We start from the raw sequence: 12,052 nt of genomic DNA on the forward strand, positions 1-12,052 counted from the left end.
TAAAGTGTGAATAAAAATCAAAACCTAAATGTTCAAGAAAAAGAAATCTATGATATGGAATATACATAGTGCAATCCCTAAACATGATGGACATAAAAAAAATTTGTGAAAATGTGGATTTTATATTATGCTAAGGGAAAAATGCAGGAAATTATAACGATCACAGTATGACTTTTAAACTGCATAAAGACTAGAAGGCAGTATTTCAAAATAAACCACATTTTAGGCAGTGGTATTATAGTTGCTTTTAATTCATTTTTTATCATATTTCTCAAAATTTATATATCAAGCATGTTTACTTTTGTGTTTTTTAACATAGGCTCTAAAATTTTATCTGATATATGATCTTTTCATAATACTCATTCTTAAGTTTTATCCTTTGCTGGTATCTATATGGACATTTTGAGGTTGCAAAAAATAATGCCAAGACAATTATACACATTAAAAAAATTAAGCACCCATGATGTAAAACTTGAAACTGTCAAACAGAAAAAAAAAAATTAATAAATGAAGTATGGTCAATTCTAATATTTTTTAGACAACACTTTTTGGTATGATTTATAACATTTTGTCATACAACACAAACATCAACAAATAGAATCCTATATCCTAAAATTCAGTATAAAATTGAATGGTCTTTTATTTCTTCTTATCCCTAGTAGTAGTATCAAAATATACGAAATATATCACTTATGTTTTTATTGATAACTGAGATTGAACTTGAGTTCCATAAAATAGGATCTGATGGCCAATATATCTGACATTAAATTGCATGATTTTCTACGCAAGTGGATGTTATAAGAATAGCAAGATTCAAGGTCAGGAATAATACCAGTAAAAAAAAAATATTTGGAGTTTTTAAATTGAAAATGTTCCTCAATTTGCAGACAAGGCAATCGAGGCTCAAAGAGATTAAGTAAATTTCTCAAGACTGCTAGCTTCAGGCTAGCTTCAAGCAAAGCAGAGGCAAGAATTTGACACCCAACTGAGTCTTCTTTCATGTGCCTTAGTCCACAGTAACTACATGATAAAATCCTGAAAGAATATTAATCTCTAATATTGCTACTGCCTTCTTTTCTAAAACCATAATCACTTCAGTGCTCAAAGATTATTACTTTAAAACAAATATTACTGAGCACTCAATATGCTTCAGGTACATATTAATTTTCTGCAGGATAATGTTTAGAAATGTTTCTTTCAAGTTAATCAATGGCATTCAAACTTTTTTGACCAGAATCCATAGTAAAATTAGATTTAACATCATAACTCTGCATGCATAGATTTAAACATACCTGAAACAACGGTTTCAGAGAAAGGGAATTATAAAATATTTCTGATATCTAAAGTCACTATAAATCACCATCTTTAATTAAATACAGTTGATTCGCATTATTCACAGTAATTGTGCTCTATAAAGTAGCTCCAATCTCTGAATTATCAAACACTGAACCATTGCTCCTAGGGGAAATGTATATTGTTGCTTCATTAACATTAAACTTACGGTCAACAGCACTATAACTCATGCCTGAATGAGGCTTATCTAACACATATTATTTTTTCCACAAGGCACATCACAGCCTTCTTGCACTTAGGAACACAAGACAGCACTTCAGCACTATGTTTGGGGGTCATTTTAAACAGCACAATCACCAACGAAAAGCACAAAAATGGGGAAAATGTCTCACTATAGACCATGAAAATGACACTTGTTTACAGTACGAGAGCTGAAACAAGAAGGCAGAGCACAGACTACCTTGTCGAGCTCAACTGGAAACAGGTATGTCAGGTGGCTCAAGTATTTTACCATTCTATACATGCACATGTCCATAAATGACTGTGAAAGTGTCACACACAAATACTGATTTGGGGGTTACAAATATGTTTTATTGAATAGGCGAATTTCCAAATACAGAATCCGCAAATAATAAGGATGGATTATACCTACTTGATCTAAATCCTCTAGACTGAGCATTGCTTGCAATGCAAGATTCACAGAGTATTCTGAGATATCAATGAAGAAGCCACAGCATTACGTACTGTTATGGTTCTGCCAACCTAACAAAGGATAAATGATCAGAAATATTAAAAGCTCCAATATAGATATTCAGCAATAAAGTTTTCAAATAAATCAAAAGATTAGATAGCCCATATAAAATAAAGTTGGCGTTTGCATAAAGTAATCGCTGGAGAAAGAAAAGAGGAAAGGGACATTCTCACTTCTTTTGTAAGTGGGGAGAACAGCATTCTTCTGGTAGTGTCTTTCCCGGCAGTGGCAAGCCCAGAGAGGTCCTGACCCAAGGGTACTTAAAAAAGATGCCTACAATCACCTCTAGCCCAGGATGAAAAACAAGTATTACAATAATTTTGCTCTTCAAAAAATTCAAAAATAGGTTATTTAGAGAAAACAGAGCTACTCCGTGACTTTCTCCAAGTTCTAGAAAATACAAGGTAACTTACAGCCACTATCCTTTGTTGATTTAGTGGCATTTCAGACCTAATTTCAGTGTGTGTGTATGTTTATAAACTAGTTTCTCACGAACTTTTTAACTCATTTCTCATGAACCTTGTTTTTCAAAAAGAGCCTTTGATAATTCAAAACCATTTGAAATGCTTATTTTAAGATGGAATAAAAGTAGGCACAGATACACATGTTAAAAAAAATGGAGCTCTGAGAGCCTGTCTTAGATTTACCTGCAGTTGTGAACCTCAAAGGAAGATTTCAAGGCAAAGACTGACTTAGAAATCATAGTATACACTAAGGAATACAGATTATACTAATAAAACAAGGCACAGTTTAAGCAAATTATCAAAGCTTCCAAATGACTGGGCAATATTAACATTTTAAGAAGTTATGTGGTAGGTATGATTCATTAGGCTTGGGATACAAAGTCATTAAGATAACAAGAAAATAAATCAACTGTACTAACCATCAGAAAGGATAACCCAAAGCTTGGAACCACTTCTCCAAACAGTTTAGGATTTTCACTGAATCCTAAAAGAGCCTCCCTAATCACCAGCAGTCCTCTATGGGCCATAGCACTTACTAACACACCCACTTCACAATATGTAGTGATTTTGAAACTGGTAGGGCATAAATCCTAGTATCTTAACATTTATTTGTAAATTATCTTCTAAGTCATAAAAACCATTTTTTACTCTGTATCAAACTCTTTATTTTCAGCACAGGCTATAAAAAAACCAATTATGTGATTAAAAGATTAATATTTCAAAAACAATTATCAATTTTTGAGTAATTCTGGTTCTAAATCTCCTATACAACAGCTAACTGGGCTATCACATTTGTAACTTTAAAGGTGAAAATCTTTCAGGGACTGCAAAATTGGAAAAAAAGATCCTCAGTAATGTAGATTAGCAAAATCAACACAAAATGGGCAATACTGGGGAGTGTCATCATACAAGCAGAAAGTAATTCATAAAGTTTTATGGATCTGAACTAAACCACTTAAATTCACATGCCTAATCAATTATATATATCTTTACTGGAAAGGATACAAAACACTACTTCTCAGTCCACATGACAATACTTACTTTTTATGTTATTTAAATTATAATACATATCTTGTTTTGGCCAAGTAATCTCTCATTCCCATTCACTCCTACCTCTGTGATCTGGGCTTGCATCATCTTAACTAAATTCTAAGCTGGTTAAATCCCAATGGATCTTTGGCATTTTTATAGCTTTTTACACTGTTGGTCACTCACTCCCTCTTCTTTACAACTCTCTTGTCCCTTAACTTCACCCCTCAGTGCATCCCTCAGGCAGTACTGCTATTGTGCCATGGCTCTCTCCTCCCTTCTCTGAAACCCAGAGTTTCAACTATCACACAGAAGCTAATGACTATCAGTTCTATTATCTCCAGTTGGACCCTTCTACTGAGCCTATTAATTCTACTAAGGTGTCCCACAGTCACCCCAAATTCATTATTTTAAAACCCAAACTTCTATTTCCCCTCACACCCACCTATGCCCAAATTTGTTCTTAGATCCTCCTATTATTTTCTTTATTTAGGGAATGGAACCATATTCTAGGCAGTTGTAGGTATAAGAAACCCAGAAGGCTCTTCCTTCTCTCCCTCAATAATTTAGTCCTAAAGCCATTAGGTAGAGCCAAGCAAGTTAGGTGTTACGTGTGAGAGGCAGGATGGTAATCCAAAATTGGGGAGACAGTCCAAGCAGAGTGAGGTGAGCCTTTCTGTGAGGGATGGTGGGGGGAAACAGAGGTAGACAAGCAAGGAGTGTCAAAGCTTGACTCTGAGAAGGATGAAGAGTAATCCATGCAGTGGAGAAGCCTCACAAGTCAGAGGTAGAGCAGAGAGGGAACATACATATGGGTAGAGTTTTCAAACGGGAGCAAAAAAAGAAAGGAGTCCAGGGAGCAAAAAAAGAAAGGAGTCCACATAGGGGAACAGTGTCAAAGCGTGAACAAAATAAGGGGGGGTGGTGGCCATAGTGGTACCTTGTTCAGATAACACTTCAATCTAACCTGCTATGAGCAACAGAGCTGCTTGACAGCCCCTAGATAGCTCATCTTGGAATCTGGCCACACTGCCTCAGGGCTTCTCCCAGTAAACTACTGAGCTTGGTGAGAATACTACATTGGGGATTGCTCCAACAGAGCTGGAGGAGAATGAGGTGTGCTGGGGAATTCCCTGCACATCAAATCTTGACATCTGTTTCTCAGAGGACCCAAAGTGACACCGAAAATATCTGTGTAGAGGGACTGAGTATCAAAAATTCTTGGGACACAATTTTTAAAGTTCTGCACAATGCAACAAAATGGTTAACTTTATTAAACAAAAGTCATTTCACTCAAATGTTTAAAGAACAACTCTTCCCACACAAATCCAGGGACTTAAGAACGTTCTCAACGGGGTATCTGAGCTAAAAGGGGTCCTTTAAATAAAACAGTGGGCTAGATTCTATTGAATGCTTTGAAGATGAAGAATGGCTGCAGAAACTAGGCAATGTAGCACTTATTTTTCAGTCTCTGTAAGGTGTGAAGAAAATGGTTGAGTTTGTTTGTTTTTCTGGGTTTTTTTTACTTCAAAGGACAAGATTCTTGGATTTAAAAGAAAATGAGCTTTTGAAAATGTCATGTTCCAAAAACAATCTTGAAATGTTTCCACTGCTGCTTGGGCCTGAGAGTGAAGAAAGGTATCAGCAAGTCTCTAGTCTTGTTAGAAATCACCTGGAGAACAAAACCCAACAGATTTTCTTTCCCTTTCAACACAAGTGTGTAACTGGACAAGGGATTCTTTTGCTGAATCTACTATGAAATCTGACTTGAGAAATAAACAAAAAGAGCTGCAGTCTTATACATTTAAGATGAGTTTTACTAATCACTCTCAGACAGGTACTAGATTTCTGGGAAGAAAAGAATAGCCTGCCAGGCACAGGAAAACAATGAACATTACGCTGCAGTTTTCAACTTCTCACATGTATGAACAATCTTTTTCTTACTCAACAGACAAGAAGAGTAAGCTCAGAAATGGTCTCATTTCAGTTGAAAATGTAAATTAGCAGGATTCCCTTTTTCATGTTTAACCCGGAATTAATATTTGTGCAGCAAGAAATAAGAACAAGAGATAAATATAATTCTTACATTAAAAAGGTAATTCATTACAGGTACACAAAATTTTATTCTTAAATTCAAAAATAATAATTTTTATGCATATATGAGCCGATAAAAGAAGTAATCTAATTGATAGGCCTACATTTGAGTGTGGTTGTATCACTTAGTAAAAAAATGTATTTTCAAACTCTTGTTAAAACTGTGTCTAGGCTATATTTTTATTCATATTGTTTTGGCTTATGGCTTTAGTATCTTTACTATTCAACACTCTCAATTAACTTTCAAGTTGTAAATATCTTTAATTAAAATTAATTTATAACCTTTATTAAATTAAATCTGCTGAGCCTACATTAAGAAAAATTAAGTCCCATTTTGGCTTAAGCTAGTGACTTAAACAAAATTTATACCGTTTCTTATGAGTTTATAAACTTATGAAAAGACAAGAGATTAATTTAAAGGAAAGCAAGCTAAGCCTAATTACCAAAGGATTGTATTTTCCCCAAGAAAAGTTTACTTAAATGTCAGTTTTAGTTTTAAGTATAGGGCCAAAATTACTCTTGTATATATATATATCATAGCATGTAAGGTCCACTATGATAAGGTTAAAACAAAAGTAGCAAAGTTAAAAAAAGGAAAAAATTAGAGTTTCATCTATATTCTGTGTAATATACTATACACTAATACCAGTGTATTAATATTAAAAGTAGTAGAGTTGATATCCTTTGTGAGGAGAAAGAACCACACAAAAGGAGGAGGATAATTTCCCCAATACAGGCATACTTCGGAGGTACTGCAGGTTCAGTTCCAGACCAGAGCAATAAAGTGAATATAGCAATAACTTCTGGTTTCATAGTGCACATAAAAGTTATATTTGTAATACACTTTAGCCTATTAAGTGTGTGATGGTATTACGTCTAAAAAAAATGTGCGTATCTTAACTAAAAAATACATTATTGCTAAAACATGCTAGTGATCATCTGAGCGAGCCTTCAGGGAATTGTAATATTTTTCCTGGTCAAAGATCTTGCCTCAATGTTGACAGCTGCTGACTGATCAGGCTGGTGGTTGCTGAAGGGTGGGAGTGGCTACGGCAATTTCTTAAAATAAAACAATGAAGTTTGCTATATTAACTGCTTCTTCCTTTCATGAAAGATTTCTCCGTGGCACGAAATGCTGTTTCACAGCATTTTACCAACAGTAGAACTTCTTTCAAAACTGAAGGCAGCCCTCTCAAACCCTGCCGCTGTTTTATCAACTAGGTTTATATAATATTTTCAATCCTTTGTTGTCTTTTAAAGAATGTTCATAGCACCTTTATCAGAAGTAGAGTCCATCTCAAGAAACCACTTTCTTTGCTCATCCACAAGAGGCAGTGCCTCAGGCTGTTCAAATTTTATCATGAGACTGCAGCAATTCAGTCACCTTGCCTGTTAAAGGGGAAACCTGGATTTCTCTTATCCTGGCTTTCTGATGTCATCATATCTGGTATTAGTATCGGGAAGTCCCAACTAATGAGACTTAAGAAAAGAAGACCAAAACTGCCTTCTACGTGGGAACAGGCACACAGTGGGAGAGTCTTATCAGAACTACTAGCATTTATTGATCACCGCTGGGTGTTAAAAATTGACAAATTTAAAAACCATAAGCACAATTACATTCACAATCAGAGCAAGGACATAGTCACAAGTTGTATAGCCAATATACCTTGAGAGAATGAGAATGAAAAAGCCAGTTAACTTTTTTTTTCTCTTTTTTGAGACAGAGTCTCACTCTGTTGCCTGGGCTAGAGTGCCATGGCATCAGCCTAGCTCACCGCAACCTCAAACTCCTGGGCTCAAGCAATCCTCCTGCCTCAGCCTCCTGAGTAGCTGGGACTACAGGCATGCGCCACCGTGCCTGGCTAATGTGTTGTGTTGTGTTTGTTTGGTTTGGTTTTTCCCCCTATTTTAGTTGCCTGGCTAATTTCTTTATATTTTTAGTACAGATATGGTCTCACTCTTGCCGAGGCTGGTCTCAAACTCCTGACCTCAAGCAATCACCTCGGCCTCAGAGTGCTAGGATTACAGGCGTGAGCCACCACACCCGGCCAGCCAGTAACTTCTTAGTATGTACTGTTAAAATAGGTCTGACCTCTCAGACCTCCTGCAAAGTCTCAGCAACTCCCAGGGGTCCCCAGAAGACACTTTCAGGACCACTAACACTACTGCTGATCTTTGAGAGTTTAAAGAATGGTTTTTTTTGCCACCTAAAAAGAATTGAAACTGCACCTTTCCCATGTAACCTTGGGTATGTTATTGGTTTGGAAAATAATTATTCTAATCTTGTAGGAAGTACCCAAATCAAGTTAGGATTTGAATTAGGTATCTCTAATGACTGCTAGTCTTATTTCTTCTGATATCAAAATAAATTTATGATGAAGTAGCCTATTTTAAAGCCTTCTTAAAATTGATAACAGAAGGTTGAATAACAGCTAATAAGAGTAACATTGAGTACTCACTAGGTGCCAGACACATCTTTAAATATTTTACATACATTATCTCTCATTTAATTCTCCAAATAATCCTGTGAGATATAAGTGCCATTTTAAATCTCCTTTTGTAGATGAGACAACTGATATTTAAAGACAGTTTGAGTAATATGCCCAAGTTACATAGCTAGGTACTAGACAGAACTAGTATTTGTACCTTATCTAACTGCTGAATCTGGGCTCTTAACCACTAAGTTTAACCACCTCAATTTTATCATTATCCGTTTGACTTTGACATTGTGCTGAAATAATCTATTTCTTAATGTTCTGCATTGATATTAATATTCCTTATTCTTATCTCACATATAAAACTATTAGCTAAGGCAGAAGCCAGGAATGGTTTCTCTAGGACCACAAAACTGTGTGCTTTCCACTGCCCTGGGAATGGGTTTCAGAAAGACAGAGGTTCAGGGACAACTACTTTGTAACAGACAAACAGTGCTTGAGAAGCAGTGTAATATAGTTTTTGAACCTCATTTCTTCACTTGTAATATGGCATCTATATCACAGGTTATAACAATAAAATCACAGTTCATATGTAGAACATTTAACAAGGGCTAGCACAAAATAAGATTCACTAAGTAATAATTGTTACTATTTTGGAATTGTGCTGGGAATTGATAAGGAAGCAAGATGACAAGGTTGAATAGATTCTTTGGGTTGGAGTCCATAGAATTTGATTTCAGTGTTTTGCCCAAAATCTTACCAATTCACACTGTCAATATATTTATAATTAAATATAAGTATACAGCTACACTTAACAGATTAAGAGTACTTTAGTAAGCAAGATCAATTGAGGTATATGCATAAGTTTTTGGGTGTGGAGAAAAAGTAGAGTGCTGGTACAAATTACCAAGACTCATTAGTCTTGAAACAGGCCTAGGACAAATCTCATCTCATTTTACTTTGCTGGGGGAAGCCTAAAAGCTTCTTTTCTTTTTTCCGTGGCCTAGACCCACCGTTTAGGGGGCCCTGATTGAAGGAAAGTTGATGTTTAGGGGTCTGATAAAAAGAGAGTCGTCGCTGTCTTAAAAAGGGACTTTTATATAAAAGGGATAGTCATAATGGCATCATGTCACTGTCACCTGTGCCTTTTGTTTTCTCTTGGTACTGCAAGATAATATGTCATGTTGAAAGACAGCTTGGCTTAATGGAACGAGCATAAACCTTGGCTCAGACATATCTGAGTTTCAAAGATGGTACTGAATCTTAATAACTATAAATCTTTAGGCAAGCGACCTTAATCCAAGCCTGTTTCCTATTTTGTAAACTAAGAATAATGATCTCAGAGTGCTGGATTAAATGAATATGCAGTACCTAGCATGGTGTTGGTATATAGTGGGCTTTCTGTAAATGTTTGCTTATTAAATTAAATGAATGTAGTGGAATCATCTTTAATGATCTGAATATAAAACAGGCTTCATACCAGTAAGATTTTCTACTAATATTGTGTTTTCTATATCTTGAGTAGCTGAATTGGTATTATAGAAAACAGAAAGCATATTTTTATGACATTATTATTATTGAGTTAATACTCTAATTTTGTCTAGGCAAGACGAATAACTTCAGGACAAAGGAAACTTACTGAAGATCTAAAAAATATTCCTTTCAACAAATCTGAAAATCAGTGGTTTTGGAGAGCAGTGACCACCATTACTATCTTCCTAGTTACTTGAAGGGCTGGTTTTAGTGGTAAAATCCTTAGGCAGTCCTCGTAGTGATAAGAAATTTGAGTTGTGACCAACCCACAATGCTGCTTCTTAGTTTTAGGTTGAGTATACAACACAGCATTGTTCATACTGAAATTGAGGGTGTTTTGGAGTTTGAGAATGTTTTACAACTACTGCCTTGTTAGGTTTGCCCAGAAATACTGTTCTATAACCTGAAAAATCTTAAAAATTTCTTGTGTGAAAAATTACAGATTACATAAGGGTTCTAGTTTACTGATTTAATCGTTATGAAAGTGTTGCTTTATTTCTACATGGATAGAAAAGATCTTTGTAAGAAAATCATGATATTTCTTACCATTTAAAAAATAATAGCTCTCAGTCTGTACTAAAAAAAGAAAGAAAAAAGAACAGTTTTAAGTTGATTATAATGTTGCTTGGTGTTAGATTAATGTTTTAGAAGTTTTTGTTTTTTAGATTTTGTTGGGGTTGGTGGTTTTTACATTTTCAGTCACCATGGTATACCGAAAGACAAGGACATTAGTTGGCAGAGATGGAACCAGGCTAGAATGTTCATTTTGCCTGGTTTCTACTATAATTATGTACCTTTTAGAAATTTTTCTTATCTACGTATCTTACAAAGGGCTAACTAGGGTGGATTTTTTTCCTCACAATTTATAAAATTAGTCTCTTTACAGTCTCCAGTCTATATTTTATAGGGCTTATGCCTTTGGTCAGTATTGTATCCCCAGTGCCTGACACATGTTAGAGTTTATGTATTTCTCTTTTTCCATTCAAAGAAACACTTCCTGAAACCACACTGTATATGACACAAGTCTTCCTGCCAAGAATCTGAAGAGGAAGATGGAATGGCTGTTTCTGAGAGTCTATCTGTGAATAGTGATTGTCTGGCATATTCATCTAAATGAGGTAACTGTTTTGCCTCAGAGATCAAGAAAAGAAATCCAAGCAGGAGCTTTTCAAATGAGAAGGTGATGAAGTAAAAGCAGCATGGATATTCCTGAGTTCAAACAGCATACCATCAAAAGACAAAACTACAACAAATTTAGTTATAGATCTAATTAGCTTTTATTTGCGATTCATGAATCATAAGAGAGAGAGAGAGAGAGAGCAGTCTCACTACGCAATAGCAGAACAAGTGGGTTTTGTAAGGTGGGAACAAGGAAATAGAACAATAGAAAAAAAAATTGGATAACATCAGGTCACTTCAGTTTACTTTTTTGTAAGGGTCAAGAGACTGGGGATTCAAGTAGACCAGAATCTCCTGTTTTCAGGAAAAACTGGTCTGTTTTGAGATCTGTCTCCTTCCTTAAAGATTCATTTTGATTATGTGGCATTACATTTTGGTTTGGTCTGGTCTGTTAGGGCCTAGTGCAGGAGGACAGTTCAAAAAATGGCCTCCCATAATTTTTATTTAACAATACTTACTGAATAAAACTTCCCAAGAACCCAGGCAAGAAGGTATCAAGCAGTAGTAAATGAGAAAAAATCTCCTAAATTTAAAAAGTAAATAACAAGAAGACTTTTTTTTCTCCTTGTGGTCCACCATAAGTAATAACTACCATGTCAAAATTATGCTGAGATGGGAACCCTATTTAAATAAAACAGATTCACTAGTTTTCTACAGATAATAAACTTTCTATATTACATCAGTAGGCTGATTCTGAAGTTCAAAACCTTCTCACACAATGACTATGAGACAGAGTAGAGCCCACAGTAAAAGGATTTGAATCAAGTATTGCTACTCTTCAGAGTCTCAATGTGATGGTATTGAGGTTTCCCTTAAAGATGCTGAGTTATTTCTGAAATTTGGCAGATTCTGGTTTTCTCTGGTCCTGTAGTCATTCGCTCCTTAAGGTAGTAGTTTCAAATGCTGTTTCTTCTAATATAGTTGCTTATTTGGCCCTGTCATATTCTTCAGTCACATGTCTCTCTACCACCCTAGAAAACATTTCACAGTGAACCATGCGCTGATGCAATACCTGGAGTTGTGGACTCTGGGAAAATTGTCACCTTGCCTATTAAAGTGGAAACCTGGCTTTCTGATGTCATCATATCTGGTGGTAGTATAGGGAAGTCCCAATTAATGAGACTGAAGAGAAGAAGATCAAAACCGCCTTCTACATGGGAACAGGCACACAGTGGGAGAGTCAAAGAAGACATAAGTTTTGCAATGTCTTCAATTAATATATATTTTTAATTGGGGTACTTTTTATATAAAGTGGACCATACAGGTGAGTTTTT

General features: G+C 35.4%; 1 protein-coding gene across 2 annotated transcripts in view; it reads right to left on the bottom strand.

Annotated features, from left to right (window-relative positions):
• Positions 1-12,052, bottom strand: part of FBXW7 (F-box and WD repeat domain containing 7) — a 180,892-nt gene that overhangs the window by 93,676 nt on the left and 75,164 nt on the right. The gene's annotated exons all lie outside the window — the stretch shown is intronic.

Source organism: Eulemur rufifrons, chromosome 18 (genome assembly GCF_041146395.1).
Source record: "Eulemur rufifrons isolate Redbay chromosome 18, OSU_ERuf_1, whole genome shotgun sequence".
Classification (NCBI taxonomy): domain Eukaryota; kingdom Metazoa; phylum Chordata; class Mammalia; order Primates; family Lemuridae; genus Eulemur; species Eulemur rufifrons.